Source organism: Marmota marmota, unplaced genomic scaffold, assembly GCF_001458135.2.
Source record: "Marmota marmota marmota unplaced genomic scaffold, marMar, whole genome shotgun sequence".
NCBI classification, from domain to species: domain Eukaryota; kingdom Metazoa; phylum Chordata; class Mammalia; order Rodentia; family Sciuridae; genus Marmota; species Marmota marmota.
Window position 1 is genome coordinate 21560725 of NW_026000221.1, and position 16276 is coordinate 21577000.

General features: G+C 42.7%; 1 protein-coding gene and 1 pseudogene across 1 annotated transcript in view; both read right to left on the bottom strand.

Moving 5' to 3' along the window:
- Nup93 (nucleoporin 93) overlaps positions 1 to 1558 on the bottom strand; it is a 98380-nt gene extending 96822 nt beyond the window's left edge. Inside the window, exon 1 of the mRNA XM_015488705.2 lies at positions 1505 to 1558. The gene's annotated coding sequence lies outside the window, so the exon portion shown is untranslated. The remainder of the gene's footprint in view (positions 1 to 1504) is intronic.
- A 6073-nt stretch (positions 1559 to 7631) lies between these two features.
- Positions 7632 to 8551, bottom strand: LOC107144936 (annotated as a pseudogene).
- Positions 8552 to 16276: the final 7725 nt, after the last annotated feature.

Sequence of the window (16276 nt, forward strand, 5' to 3'; positions counted from 1 at the left end):
GAAGTGAGGAAAGCCCCAGTTATTAAGTCCTTAGTGAAGACCTGAAAGTGGGAGGGTAAGCCACATGGATACTAAACTGCAAGTAAAGGGCCCTGAGGCCAAAGCATGTCAGTAAAAGGGGAGGGCAGCAGAATTTGAGACTTGAAAAGCAACATTGGATCAGATTATATAAAGCTGAACAGCTCACTGTAAGAAGTCTGTCTATTATTATTGAAATGGGACTCAATGGAGGGTTTATTAAGTAAGGAGGGAATATGATTTGATGGCCTATGTTTTAAAAAGGATCACTTTGTGCTATGCTGAAAACAGGAACCAGGGCAGAAGTAATAAGACCAAATGGAAAGCTATTTCAATAATCCAGGTGAGAGGTGGTGATGATGGAGCAGGGCTGTCCGCAGTAGCTGTGAAATGAGAAAGAGAGAGCAGCTAAGATGACACAAAGGCCATCCTTTTTTTCCATTACTGGCATAAGAAAAAAAAATGGCATGAGTAGTCTTTTAGAGAAGGAGATGGTGAGAAGCTTGCTAGCTCTATGCTCAGTTTGAGTCGACTATCATCCATCTTAGTGGAGACATTAAATAGGCAGCAAGGTGAAGGTCAAGCAGAAGCCTAAGCTGGAGACATAAAGATGCTAGCTAGTCTATGTTAAAGCAGGATAATATCAACATGAGTGAAAAATGAAAATGTGGAAAATACAAATGCACACTGGAGAAGAGTTGAAAGAAAGAAAAAAAAGCTTCAAGCCTGAGGATACCCGCCCTCACTCCCCAGACAGAAGATGAAAGGTGACCTCTGCTTGCGTTCAAAGACATCTTAGAGGGGGAAAAAAAAGAAGAAGAAGAAGAAGCCGCCGCCAATCTCCATCCCCTAGCAGAGGGACAAATCGTCGGATCGTCCAAACTTTGGCCAAAGACCCATGGAGTCAGCCCTGTGATTTTTTAAGAACAGATCCATTATACTTGGCATCGCCCTTGCAGAAGATAAGGATGCAGCGAGCCCAACGAAAGGTGAGCCACCTCCAGGTTCCAATCATTAGCAACCCCTTGGAGACAAACCAAGGCTGACAGAAGCTCATGGGGTGGTCTCCCCCCACCCCTTCCCTCGGAAGGCAACGGCTTGCGTACAAGGTGTGGGACAGGGAGTGGGGCACGCGAGCTGGCAGGGCGTGGTCAGTGGGTACTCAGGCCCTTCACCAAGGTTTGGAGCCCGGCGGGCTGGCGCGGAACGTGGCGGAGGTGTGGCGCGCCGCGGCAGAGCCTACGAGGGGAAGGAGGGGTCCTGGGGCCGAGGCCCTGGGTGCTGAAACAGGGCGGCCACACGGCAGCCCCGCGCCTGGATAGGGCGGTTGGACAAGGTGTGGTCGCCGGCTCCGGCGTGCCCGACTGCAGTGAGGCCAAGTGTGAGCGGCAAGGCTCCCAGCGTGGGGGCAGAGCTCCGCCCAACCTCGGGGTCCGGCGTCCAAGGACAAGCCCCAGTCGCAAAGCCGCCGCAGCGACACGCTTACCTAGTAGCACTACAGCCTTCCTTGCCGTCCGGGTCCGGCCGNATGGGCGGGGCCGGGGCGGGGATGGGGCGGGGCCGGTGCTGGATGGGGGCGGGGCCCGGCCGAGGTGTCACTCCGGCACGCCGGAGGCCGCCGCCCCCACCCCGCCCACGTGGTGGGAGTCGGCTCTGCTTGGAGGGAGAGATCTACAGTTCCCGGGGCATAAGAGATTTATTACCCCTTATTTTATTGAGTACCATTGAAGGGTCATGCCCTGTTCTAGGCCCTGGGGACACAGTCGCGTCCACGGCCCTCATGGAGGTCTCCAGCTGGCGAGAGAAACAAAATATAATAAGTAACTGCGGTTTATAAGGAGAGCTATGAAGAAAACAAGCAGAGTGCTGGGAGACTGGGTGGCCAAGCAAGGCCCCTCTGAGGAGGTGACAGCCCCGCCGGAATGGGAAGGATAGGAAGGGTCGCTCCTGCAGATGACTGACTGCAGAGCTTTCCGAGCAGAGGAGCAAAAGTGAAGGCTGAGGAAGGAGAAACCAGCTTGGCGTTTGGAGAACAGAAAGGGGGGCCGTGACTAGGAGCAGTGGAACACTCCAGTAATCCCAGCCACTGGGAGGCGGAGGATGGCAGATTCAAGGCCATCCTGGGCAAGTTAGCGAGACCCTATCTCAAAAAGTAAAATGGGCTGAGCATGTAGCTCAGGGCTTGACTAGTATGTGAAAGGCCCTGGATTAATTCCCAGTGCAAAATAATAATAATGATGATAATCATCATCATCATCATCATGTTTCCTTGCCATTTTAAGAGTATCAGTCTGTCGGTCACGATGGCGCATTCCTGTAATCCCAGAGGCTTGAGAGACTGAAGCAGGAAGATTGCAAGTTTGAAGTCAGCCTCAGCAGTTTAGCGAGACCCTGTCTCAAAAAATAAAAAGGACTGAGGATGTAGCTAAGTGATAAAACACCCCTAGGTTCAATCCCACTACCAAAAAATATGTGCCTTAGTTTGTTTGGGCTGCCATAATCAACTACCAAGGACTTGAAGGCTTATACACAACACAAATTTATTTTTCACAGTTCTGGAGCCTGTGAAATCCTAGATCACAGTGCTGGTACATTCCGTGTCTGGTGAGAACCTGCTTCCTGGTTCACAAACAGCAATCTTCTTGCCATAACCTGGCTTGACAGAAGGGGTGAGAGAGCTCTCCAATATTTGTCTCTCTGCTTCTAGTACATCTTTTATAAGGGCACTCATACTGTTCACAAGTATGAACAGTGACCTCGACTCTTGTGACCTACTCACCTACTAGAATTCTCACCTCCTAATACCATCACCTTGGGGATTAGAATTTAAACACATAAATATCTTTCTTTCTTTTTTTTTTTTTGGTACAAGGGATTGAACCCAGGGGTGCTCTACCTCGGAGCTACATCTACATCCCCAGTCCTTTTTACTTTTTATGTTAAGACAGGGTCTCACTAAGTTGCTGAGGTTGGCCTTGACCTGGCGATCCTCTCCCTCAGTCTTCCTAGTCACTGGGATTACCAGTTATGCCATTCCACCTGACTCATAAATTTTGAAGGGACACATTTAGTCCATAGCAATTAGTATCCAGCTTTGTTTACTTTTAACCCCTGATACCAGCATTTAGTGTGGTTTCTTTATAAATCATTTAAAAATCATCAATGTTAATTGACAATATGTATGGAGGTGACCTTGTCCTCAGATATTAAATATGTATCCAGATTCTACTGAGGTCTGAAAATATCCACAAAGGTAATAGTATCTTGCATGTGAAGAATGTTTCCTATTTTCATCTTGCTTTTTCCCTTGATGAAAAGGGTTTTTGTTTCGTTTATTTGTTTTTTGTGGTGCTGGGATCAAACCCAAGGCCTTGCACATGCTACACAAATGCTCTTCCACTGAGCTACACCCTAGACCTTTTTATTTTTATTTTGAGACAGGTTCTCAGTAAGTTACCCAAGCTGGACTCAAACATGGGATTGTCCTGCCTCAGTCTCACACCTACCTAGGATTACAGGTACAGGCAAGTACCACCATCCTGGATAATTTTTAATGATAGCCAAGTGATCATGAACATTGCCAAATAAAAAAATCAGGATGTTCTCTGTATTAGTCAGGGTTCTCTAGAGGAACAGAATCAACAATAAGTATTATTATAAAAGGGAGACTTATTAGGTTGGCTTAAGTGACCAGAAGCTGGATAGTCCACAATTGGCCATCTGTAGGCTGGAGAAGTAGAAGAACCAGTAACTACACAGTCCAAGATGCTGAAGCTCCAGAACAAGAGAGATCAACAGTGCTACCCTAGTTCAAGACAACAAGAAGCAAGAATTTGATATCCTCAAATGATCTCGGCAGCAATCAAAAACCCATTCAAGAAGAATCAACCCACTCAAGAAGAGTCCCTAGGATCTGTGGCCGCTTCCTTGTTCTTCCAACTTTCATTCCATCCAAGCCATCATCCTATTGGTGGGTGCTGCCCAAGCTTAGAGAGGGTCACCATTTCAGTTGGCTATCTTACATACCAATCATTCCTAGACACACCCTCACTGATACACCCATAATCCTCTTAATCCTTGTGCATCTCTTAATCCAATCAAGTTGACAATCCAAATTGACATTACATTTACTCTTTTTTTTTTTTTTGGTGGTGCTGGGGATTGAACCCAGGGCTGTGTGCATGCAAGGCAAGCACTCTACCAACTGAGCTATATCCCCAGCCCCTACATTTATTTTTTAAAGTGGAAGGTTTCCATGTTGTAAAACCCAGCAACTCCACTCCTACATACACACCCAAGAGAAACCCACACATTTACCTCAGGAAGTGTGAGGAAGAATCTTTACTGCAGCCCAGCTCCTAATAACAGAAAACTGGAAACAAGCTGAACGCCTATTAAGCATCCCCCCCCATAAAAGGGATAGATAGATTTTGGGATATTTTGCAATGAAACGTTGCACAGTAGTGAAAATGAGTGTGCTACACTGCAAACAAATGTTTGAAGTATAATGTTTACTGCAAAAAAGAAGTATCAGAAGATGACACAGTACTGCAGAGCTCAAAATTTCTAACAAGGCTTTGAAAAACAAGTAAGTAAAGCCAAATAATATATTACTTATGCATAAACATATTTGTGACAAAACTAAAAAATGATAAATAGGAAATTGCAGGTTATAGTTATCTCTGGAAATAGGAAGGGATATAGGAGGACCACACAGGGAAATGTAAGCTATTGAAATGTTATAGTTCTTGGGGGCAGGAGGTTGTTCACAGGTGTTCATTAAATTATTAATTCATTATTACATATAGATAGTTTTGTGTTAAGCAATATTTTTAATAATAAATGGAAGATGGGTGCAGTGGTACATGCCTATAATCCCAGTGACTCCGGAGGCTGAGGCAGGAGGATTTCAAGTTCAAAGCCAGCCTCAGAAACTTATGGAGGCTCTAAGCAACTCAGTGAGACCCTGTCTCTAAATAAAATATATATATATTTTTTTTGAAAAGGGCTGAGGATGTGGCTCTATGGTTAAGCATTCCTAAGTTCAATCCCTGGTATCAATAAATAAGTAATAATAGGAAAATGCCCAAGGAAAGAAAAACTGTAGAACAAAAGACCTGTACTTTCAACTGTTAATACACATGAAAGAGAGGGTGGGGTGAGAGAGAAAGAATTGCCAAAGTAGGAATGGCATCTTACCTGGATGGTGGAACTCTAAGTGAGCCCTTAAAAGGTAGTGTATCTGCAATAAAATGACCATGCATAATTCCCAAAATCAGAAAAAAAATATACACTAACACTTGGTTTGTTTAGTTTTATTTTATTTTGTTTGCACAAGAGTTATGACAATCATCTGCTTTCCAATATTTACCCAGGTATATAATCTAAAGATTTTCTTTCAAGCTTCTAAACTCAACTCCAGACCCATTTCTTGGGTCTTCTTGTGAAGACAGGGATTTGTTTCTCCTGATGTCAAGGTCTGTATTGCCGCAATTTCTGGAGCTGTTTCTGTCTGTTAATAATAGTTCAAAAGAGTCTCCTTTCCTGCTCCTTCTTCACCTCATCCTCTTTCTCCTCCTAGTGCTGAGGATCCAACCCAGGGCCTTACACACAGTAGTCAAGTGCTCTACTTCTGAGCTAACCTCACCCCTAGAAGAATTTTCCTGAACATCCGTTTGAGCTCAGAAGCTTCCAAGTGCATTTGTCTTGAGAGTTGTTCTGAGATGTGCTCCACGGTCCCTGTAAGGCTTGTACTTTCCCCCTGAGTTAGGGAACTGCATGTTTTTTCCTACTTAAAAGGAAGCTTTGGCATAACAGAGAGTCCCTACCTTTTCCCATTTAGACCTGCTGGTTCCTAGACATTCTTTAACAGAAACCTTTTTCCAAAAGAAATCTTACATAGAGCCCTTTCTGCAACACAGATTTTCCATGTCTTGTGTAAGTGCCAAGGATGTAACATTATCTTTTTGCCTGCATGATCATATCAAATAAACTTAAGCCTTTGTACACCCATCTAGCTGACTTGTAGTGCTTTCAGATACTCAGTCTGCAATTTAACTCACAGAGTCTATGGAACATGCATTCAGTCCACTAGACTGTGTTAATCAGGCAATGAAGTTCCAGTGGACTATTGAATTCCTTTCTGCCCTTACTCTTAGACCCTCTGTTATGTATGATTGGTGACTTCTGATTTAGGCCTACCATGTCCATAGTGATTGGTTCAAGGATGGATCAATGACCCAAAAGTTTCAAGAAAAAAAAAAATCTCAAGATGCTCTGCTTAGGTAATTCTTTTTACCATTGGAATTGGAAGTGTGAAGTGTGAAATTAACCTCCTTAAAGTTTGTTTTGCCAGGCACAGTGGTGTATACCTGTAACCCCATTGACTCAGGAAGCTGAGGCAGGAGAATTGCAAGTTCAAGGCCAGCCTCAGCAACTTAGTGAGATCCTATCTCAAAAATATAAATTAAAATGGGGCTGGGGATGTGGCTCAAGTGGTAGTGCGCTTGCTTGGCATGCATGAGGCACTGGGTTCTATTCTCAGCACCACATAAAAATAAAATAAAGTTATTGTGTCCACTTAAAACTAAAAAACATAAATATTAATTATATAATTTATATATATTATAATTATATATATATATATTTATATAAAATTAAAAAGGGTTGAGGACATAGCTCAGCGGTAGAGCACTTCTGGGTTCAATCCTCAATACCAAAAAGGAAAAAAAAATTGTGTAATTATTCATTAGCCATTAGGGAAGAATTTGCCTAGGAACAAAGACAAATCAGAAGAAAGCAATGTGAGCCGGGCATGGTGGCACATGCTTATAATCCCAGCAACTAGGAAGGCTGAGGCAAGAGGTCCCAAGTTTGAGGCCAGCCTCAGAAATTTAGCAAGGCCCTGAGCAACTTAGCAAGATCCTGTCTCAAAATTAAAAATAAAAAGGGCTATAGCTAACTGGTAAAGGGCCCGGGTTCAATCCTCAGAACTAAAAAGAAAAAAGGAAGAGGAGGAGGAAGAAAATGAGGGTAAGGAGAAGGAGGAGGAGGAGGGAGAAAAGGAAGAAAGCAATGTAGTAGCAGATTCAATATGATTAAGATGATGATTTCCCCAAAGTAATTCTTAGATTCAGTGCAATTCCAATCATAACACTAGCAAATTCTAATACAAATTGACCAGCTGATTCTGAAATGTATCTGAAAGTACAAAAGGCCAAGAATATCCCTTGTAGGCATTATTAAAGAAGAAAAACAAAATGGAAAGGGGGCTTATACCTCCAGATATCAAGACTGATTTAAAGCTACAGTGACTTAAAATTGATAACATCAACACAAGAATAGATACTTAGACCAATGAAATGGAATGGAAAGACCAGAGACAGACAATTACATCAAGAAAACTTAGGAGAGAAAGGATGATATTTTCCATAAGTTGTATTGAGTCTACTGACTCTTAAAAAAAAAATCCCTACCTCACACTGTATACTGAAAATGGATTCCATATGGATTATAGATCTGAATGTGATCTCAAGACGAAAAGAAAGCACAGCAAAGTGTCTCAAAGATACAGAGTAGAATTGGTAACTTGCAGAATCTGGGACTGGCAAACATTTTTTATTTTTATTTATTTATTTATTTTTAATAAAAAGAGTCCCACAGCATTTATTTTCATCTGGTAATAACATAGGTCATCAAAACAATGTGAACTAATGCTTTAGAACTATATTCTAGGCAAAGGGCAGCTAAATTTTAAAAAAAAATTGTTGCTTTCTCTGTAATTTCTCACTTCATTGATCATTTCTAGTTGGAGACACTTTGTAGCAGAGTAATATTATATCCTTTTAGAATGATCCGACCCAGCTGTTTTTCTTGACTTTGTTTTAGAATGAATCTCTTCTGCATCATCGAAACCAATAATACAGCCCTCTATCCGCATATTCACTTGCTCATAGAGCCACACCTGAATCCGGGATCTGTTTTGCAAGTATCTGAAGATGAGGTTGATGGGCTACACCATCACCTTCTGGACCTTCTGGCCCTGGCCACGGTACGCCATGGTGGAATTTCACAAAGACCACACGAACCAGCACGTTACCTCAGAGAGCAACTGGCACACATTTTTTAAATGAAAAACAATCATTGACCATAAAGAAAAGACAGAAAGATTAGGTAGCACTGAAAAGGTCAGCCACTGGAAGAATTTGCCACACTGGTATCCAATTAAGACTCAGATTCAGAATATATAAAGAATTCTTATAAATCAAGAACAACAATTAAAAAAACCCATATAATCCAATCAGAAATGAGCTAAAGACTTGAACAGCTATGTTGCAAGACTATATTACCAGACAATGAGTCTGGTTAATTTTATCTGTCAACTAGACTGGGGCGCCTAGACATTTGATCAAACATCATTCTGAGTATCTCCCGAAGGACGTTTCTGGATGAGATTAGCAGTGAATTTTTAGAGTGAGTAGAGAAGATGGTCCTCCCCAAGGAGAGTGGGCCTCATTCAATCAGTTGAAGGCCTTAATAGAGTGTAAAAGCTAAAACAAAATTCTTTCTTCCTGCCCTCAAACTGGGACATCAGTTTTTTCCTGCCTTCGGATGTGAACTGAAACAAGTGCTGAGCCTGGCAGAGTTCTCCTGGAACAATACCACCAATTCTCTTGGTTCTACAGCTTGCTGACTGCAGACCTTGGCACCTGTCAGCCTTAATAATTGCATGAGCAAATTCCTTATAATCAATCTTTTATATACATCCTAGTGGTTCTGTTTCTCCAGAGGGTTCTCATACAATGACCAAATAGCCAGTAAGTGTACAGAAGGTGCCAAACATAATGTAATCAGTCATCAGGATGAAGAAAATTAAATCCACATTGAAAAATAACTATATACCCACAAGACCAAATGAAATATATACTTTTCCTTGACATACAACCAAAACACACTTGTTTTAAGAATACACCATGAAGGCCAGGGTTGTGACTCAGCGGTAGAGCGCTTGCCTAGCATGCATGAGGCACTGGTAGCACATAAAAAAAATAACAAATAAAATACCTCTGTTTTGTGTCCATCTACAACTAAAAAAATATTTTAAAAAAAGACTACAACAAGAGGGGCTAGGGTTGTGGCTCAGTGGTAGAGCACTCACCTAGCATTTGTGAGACACTGGGTTTGATTCTCAGCACTGTATACAAATAAGTGAATTAAATAAAGGTCCACCAACATCCAAAATAAATATTTTTTAAAAAGAATACACCAACAGAGCATAGTGTGGAACACCAGTAACCCAGCAACTTGGGAGGCTGAGGCAGGAGGACTGCAAATTTGAGGCTAGCCTCTGCAACTTAGTGAGACCTGTCTCAAAATAAATCAATAAATAGAATACATGTATGCATGTTTAGGGCATGTACACATCTGCATGACCATTGCCACATCAAAACACCAAATATTTCTATCATCTACCCCTGCAACACACATTCTAGGAAACTATTGATTTTCTGTCTGTCATTGTGTACTTATTTTCACCAAAAAACATGGACAACAATTATCCTAGCACCATTATTTGTACCAACCCAAAAGTCCATTAACAGAAGAAGGAATAAATAAATTATGTTGTGGTCATACAACAAGATATTGCAGTCACCAACTGGATGAAGTGTATCCACTACCAACAACAAGATGTGTCTCAGATTAATGGTGAGCAAGAGAAGCCAGACCCCAAAGTGTAATTCCATTCATATAGAGTTCAAATCAGGCAAAGCTTATCCATGGTGACAGAGAGAATAACGGTTGTTTGAAAGCCACAGGGGTTGTGTGCTGGGAAGGAGAATGAAGGAAACTTCTGAGATCTGTTGATGTTCTGTTTCTTAACCTAAATGCCAAGTGCATGGGTGTACTTGCTTTTTAAAAATTCATTGAGCTGCATATTTAAGATTTGTGCACTTTGCCACGCATATATTATTCATTACACTACAATAAAAAGTAAAAAAAAAAAAATCACCTTCATTGCAGAACATGAAATATTATCATGGCCCAGAATTCACATCACTTCTCCTCCTGCAACTGTTCAGTCCAGAACCTTGTTTTCCTGGTTTGGTATCCTCCATAATACCCAAGGTGTGGTACATGGGAGGGAATCAACAAATATTTCCTAAACAACAGATAGACTCCAGCTCTACTAACTGCCCCCTATCTTTAGCTATTGCCACCAGATTTTTCAGTGGGTAGCCTCCAATTACATAAAGCTTTGTGATCTGTGGCTTAGTGGTCAGCAATATTCTTCCAAAGTCATTAAAAGCTTAAAAGGAAGCCTTTTACTTTGCCCTTCAGATGAGTTTAATTTCAGCTGCACAAAAGGTGACTTGACATTATAAGAGATAGCAAATAGGCTTTTACTAGAATGCCAACTCCTGGAGATTGGTTGGGTCTGCAGCAGGCCTGGTGTTGAGGATACAGAGAGCAAGTCTAGGCTCCACGGAGAGATGCCAGGAGCAGTTGGTGTACAGGTCAGGATGTTTGAGCTGCAGATAACAATAAAGAAATGTATTTGCTCACCTGATCAGGTCCAGCAGCAAGGGGAGCACCAGGTTCATGGAGCAGTCCCAGCTCACCAGGGACTCGGTTTCCATCTCTCTGCTTCTCATCCTCTGTGTGAACCTCATCTTGAGGCAACCGAGATGTTTCTGGTCAAGGAAGGTAGATTATCCTACCCTGCAAAACAGACCATCATCTTTGGGCTCTGTCATCACTCCTGACACATGTGAGACTCCAAAGACATTCTTTCCGACTGGGATCTGTTAAAGAGCAGAGCAAATAAATGAATAAAAGATCACAGAGATCATTCATTGACTCTAAGCATATACGATGTCCTGTGCCAAGGTCTTTATAAAAGTTTTCTCCCAACCACTCTCTCGAAGAGGTTCTATTGACAGTCTCATTTTACAGATGCAGAAAATAAGACTAGAGGGATGAAGTAGTTTTTTTCAAGGTCATTTGTTGAGCTCAGGACTCGGGCCCCATACTCTAGATTAATCCCAACACTCGCCCTTCTGCCCCATAGAGATAGTAATATCTCCTACACTGTAGAGGACGCCATACTTTAAAAGTGACAAGAACAGGGAAGATGTGGAGGAACCAGTTCTCCTATTTTTTCTGGAAGGAATAGAAAATGACACTACCACTTTGGAAAACTGAGAAAGTTAAACACACATCTACCCTAGGACCCAGCCATTCTACCTCCAGGTCTTTATTAGCTAAGAGAAATGAAAACATACTTACCAACACTTTACAAAAATGTTCTTAGCAGCTTTGTGTGTAATACCTCAAGCCAGGCACAGTGGCACATACCTATGGTCCCAGGTTCTTGGGAGACTGAGGCAGGAGGATCCCTTGAGCCCAGGAGTTGGAGAGCAGCCTGGGCAACATAACAAGACTCCATCTCAGAAAACAGCAGTAGCAACCACAAAGCACAATAACTCAAAACTGGAAACAACCCAGGTGTCCATCAGCAGGGGATGAATGGATAAGAGAGCTGTGATGTGGAACAGTGTTCAACAATGACAGGGAATGAGCTAGTCGTTACATCAACATAAATGGATCTCATAGAGTATGTCAACCGAAAGCCAGACATAAAACAACAGACACTGTGCGACTCTATTTATATCAAGTTCAAGAATAGGCAAAGCTAATCTGTCATGATAGAAGTGAGAATTATTCCTTGGATGTATTAACCAGGAAAGGGCATGGGGAACTTTGAGGAGAGCAGGGCCAGAAATATTCTACATCTTGAGATGAGTGTCTACAGGGGAGTTCTGTGCCAAAACTTACTGAGTCGTACACTTAGGATGTGTGCATTTTAGGGGGTGGAATTATTTCTCAATAAACTGATAAGTAACATTTTAAAAAAGCGATTCACAGCTAATGTTTTTCTTGAACCTTGCAACCAGCTAGGGGTAGGCAGGGCAGGGTTTGTGCTCATCCTGTATCCTGGGGGAATCTAAGTTCCAGAAGGGATGGGAGTCTTCTGCTGTCGACTCTAAAAAAGCCTGAGAGGTGAATTTAGAAGCTTGGAATTATATATATATATACATATATATATGTATATATGTATATATATATATGTGTGTGTGTGTGTGTGTGTTTAGTTGTAGATGGACACAATATCTTTATTTATTTTTATGTGCTGCTAAGGATCGAACCCAGTGCCTCACACATGCAAGGCAAGTGCTCTACCACTGAGCCCCAGCCCCAGCCCCAGCCCAGAACCCTGGAAATCTTAAGGAGCTATCCAAAGTTCTTTTTGTGTGTGGCAGGGGAGTACTGGGAATTGAACCTGGGGTGCTTTACCACTGAGCTACCTCCCCAATCCCTTTTCTTTTTTCTTTTGAGACCGGGTCTCACAAAGTTGCTGAGGGTGGCCTTGAACTTGCGAGTCTCCTGCCTCAGCCTCCCAAGTCCCTGGGATTTACAGGCATGCGCCCCGTGCCTGGCTTCAAAGTTCTTAAGTGGACTTGACTGCCAACTTTTTGAATTGAGATTGGAATGAATCCCACACTCTCATTAACCAGCGGCAGCTGACAATCAGATGACATTGTGAAGGTGGTAGGTTTTCTCAAACATCTGGTTGTTTTATTTGTTATTAAACATATTGACTGTTGAGTGAAAAGGAAAAAAACCCATCCTACACATCTCCCCATTGCTGCTGTTTAGAAACAGCTTTGCCGACATCTATCAACTTTGTTTATGTCAAATTGGGCAATTTGTCACTGTTGCTGAATTTGCCAAAAGAAAAGTGAATTTGATTGACAAGTCCCCAGGGCTTCTCTCTCTTCCTTTTCAACATTCCAGATGTTTAAGAAAGTTGGATCCACCCCCTAGGAAGTCTCAGCTGCGGGTAAAAAAATGTACCCAGGGAGCTTGTGGGATATAGTTCCAGTTTTTGCAGTAACTTTGCTTCCAAGAGACCTCATCTTCTTGATTGGTTCAAATTACCCTCCATTTTCAATGGCTGCCTTTCAATAGAGCCATCTGTTCCAAGGCCCATCTGTCAAGGGCTCTGTTGTGGTTGGTTATTAAATGTATTTGCAGCTGGAGTTTCAAGAAGAAAAAAAAACTTAGATGACAAAAGAAAAGTATCCCCAAGAGTGAAAGTAGGAAACAGAAACGACTTGTAGCCATTTATCACACTTAGAATTCAGAGGATTTAATCCTGTGCAAACCCAGGAGGACAATAGTAAAGGAGGGTGACTTGGTCCTCCTACCTACATTCCCAGTCCTTTTTATTTTTTATTATGAAATAGGCTTTCCCTAAGTTGCTGAGGCTGGCCTCAAACTTGTGATCCTCTTACCTCGGCCTCCCAAGTAACTGGGATTATAGGGGTGCACTACCTCAGCACACTGTAGGTTTTTTTTTGGGGGGGGGGGCTGCAGGGATTGAACTCAGAGGCACTCGACCACTGAGCCACATCCCCAGCCCTATTTTTTATTTTATTCAGAGACAGGATCTCACTGAGTCACTTAGCACCTTGATTTTGCTGAGGCTGGCTTTGAACTCATTATCCTCCTGCCTCAGCCTCCCAAGCTACTGGGATTACAAGTGTGCACCACTGGGTCTGGACTGTAGGTATTCTTACAGGAATACTAATAACCTACCATGAAGGGTTGTTGAAGGGATTTGAACTAATGAAAGACTAGAAAAGACCTTTGCATATAGTAAGTGTTCAATAACTGTTAACTATTTATTCCTGGTAAGCCTGTTGCCACCAAACTTTAGAATTGAGGAGACGCTTTCTTGCCCCACCAGCTCAAAACTGCCAAGCACTCTACATGCATAAAGGACATTGCAGTTGTTCACAAATGTCACTAGACTGGAACCTCTTGGAAGCCCTGGCATGTCACATTAAACTTTGTGCCCACTAGGGGGTGCTCAAGGAATGTGAGCTGAATAACCTTCAAGGGACTCTCAGAATGGTTACGCCTGACCCCTCCCCTCCAGTTATCAAATGGTTTGAAGCAGAGTCTGGATTCCTCAATAGAACTGACAGCCCCAGCATTTGACCCAAACTGGGGCTCAGAGTGTCAAGTGTGGCATAGTGGGGTGGGACCAGCTCTTCAATGTGGCCCCATCTGGGAGGTCAAACCAGTCAAGCCGTAATGTTATTGGCCACAGGAAACCTTCCTGAAACTGTGTTGTGTTGCAGCTTTACTGGCCTCAGAGATGAGATGGTGCCAAGTCCTGGCGATGAGCAGATCAGACCTCAGTAAACCAACACCGGAGTCAACACTCCGGAGGCTGCAGTCACCGGGCTGATGGCTGTCTTAGATGTCTTGTTCTTTTTTAGATAATGAAAAATAGTCCTGAAAATGTCAGGCAAAAAGTTAGGAGAGAGCTAAGGCACTTGGTTGAGAACCCAACTCTATCCATCGGGCTGATGGAAAAGCTGTATTTCTTTACTTTTTTAAAAAAATCCATACAGGTTTTCCCAGCCTTTCCTTTTTGTAATGTATTTGATTTTGCATGTTGGGAATCTGATCTTTGGTTTCATGGCTCAGTTAAAACTGAAAGGTTTGAAGGGATAATTTTATTCTAATACAGTTTCAATTTTTTAATAATAAAGTTCTCTGATGTTTGTTTTTTTTTTTTTAAATCCATACTAACAAGCCAGCACAGTGGTGCACACCTGTCATTCCAGAGACTCAGGGGGCTGAGGCAGGGGATCACAAGTTCAAAGTCAGCCTGAGCAACTTAGTTTCAAAATAAAAAAATAAACAAAGGCTGGGGTAGCTCAGTGGTAGAGCACCCCTGAATTCAATTCCAGTCCTGCAGAAGAAATCTATACTAACGAGAGTCAACTTTTCTACTTTGTTTTTCCCGAAATTAATGACCAGAAATAAATTTAAAATATGTTAAAAGCAAAGCCTGATGCACAATATGAACTTACTAAGTGTGTCCAATGAATGAAAACAAAACAACAACAACAAAAAAAAAATCCACAATAACATGAGAAGAAAACCAATAACTTCTGTGCTGTGGGTTTGAGGAGTCTAGGCCAAGGGTTCATTCCACCTGCCAACAACAAACAACAATGACCTTTGCAAAAAACAACAATGACTATTGCAATCTGGTTTGGCAAAGAGGGCTCTTTGCTTCCTGTCTTCCATTCATCAAGCAGGGAGCAAAGGAGTTGGCACCCCGCCCAAATCACTCCTTAACAGAAAGCAGGATTAGCATTTATCTTTATCTAGCAAAAAGTTTAGCCTCACACTTCACTCTCCCAAAGGTGCACTATTAGCATGTGTAGAATTAACACTATTTCTGTTGCTCTGGAACCATGAACACTGGAGGGTTATAATAGGATCTTTATTATAATGAAAAGAAAATTAGGGGAAAGTAATTTATAGACTAGACCCTTTACTAATGCTATTAAATTTAGTTCTTCCAACAAACCTTCCGAGTGCCCCCACATTTCAGAGGAGGAATGGGGACTCAGTTGAGGAAGTTGCTCAAGGTCACGTAGCTAAAGAACAAAGCAGGTTTTGAACTCAAGTCAGGCAAATGCTGCAGCCCAGGTTTTGCCTCTGTACCCGTCTCTGTCCCTGGCTGGGAGAGCCTCCCTGTGGTTAATAAGAGCAGCTGTAGCTGATGGCCAATGACAGCACAGCCCTAGGAGGGCCCCTGTGCAGCAGGCAGCCTATGACACTGGTGTCCAGGGCTAGCAACCACAGGAATAGCCAACATTTACTGAGCACCTCACAAACACTCGGTTTTGCATGCCTTCATTCATTTGGACATCCCCATAGTAAGGGTTAGTGCAACTTGCCCAGCTCACACGGGCCGTAGGAGCTAGGATCTGAGCCAGCCAGCCAAGTTCCGGGGCTTACATCCTTGCCCTGCTGTCTCCTCTCACACTCACCCACCCCGCATCCTCAACTTCTCTGTTAGACAAATTGCTGAGGCTGTAAGTAGAGAACAGTGCTTAAAAGGTAACTGAGATGGAGAGAGAGAGAGAGAGAGAGAGAGAGAGAGAGAGAGAGAGACAATGAGACAATTGAGGTAGGACTTCTCCAAGGCGCTCTGCCAGGGAATTGTAAATGAGTGAAGTGGCAGATGTGATGCACTAGGGAATGGTGGGGACTGGGCCAGGACCCCTGGGGTGGCCATTTCTGAGATGGTCCCATGGGGGCCATACAGGGAAGCTGACTGAATGCTCCTGGAAATCCAGATTTTTAAAGATCTAGATTCTCATAACCA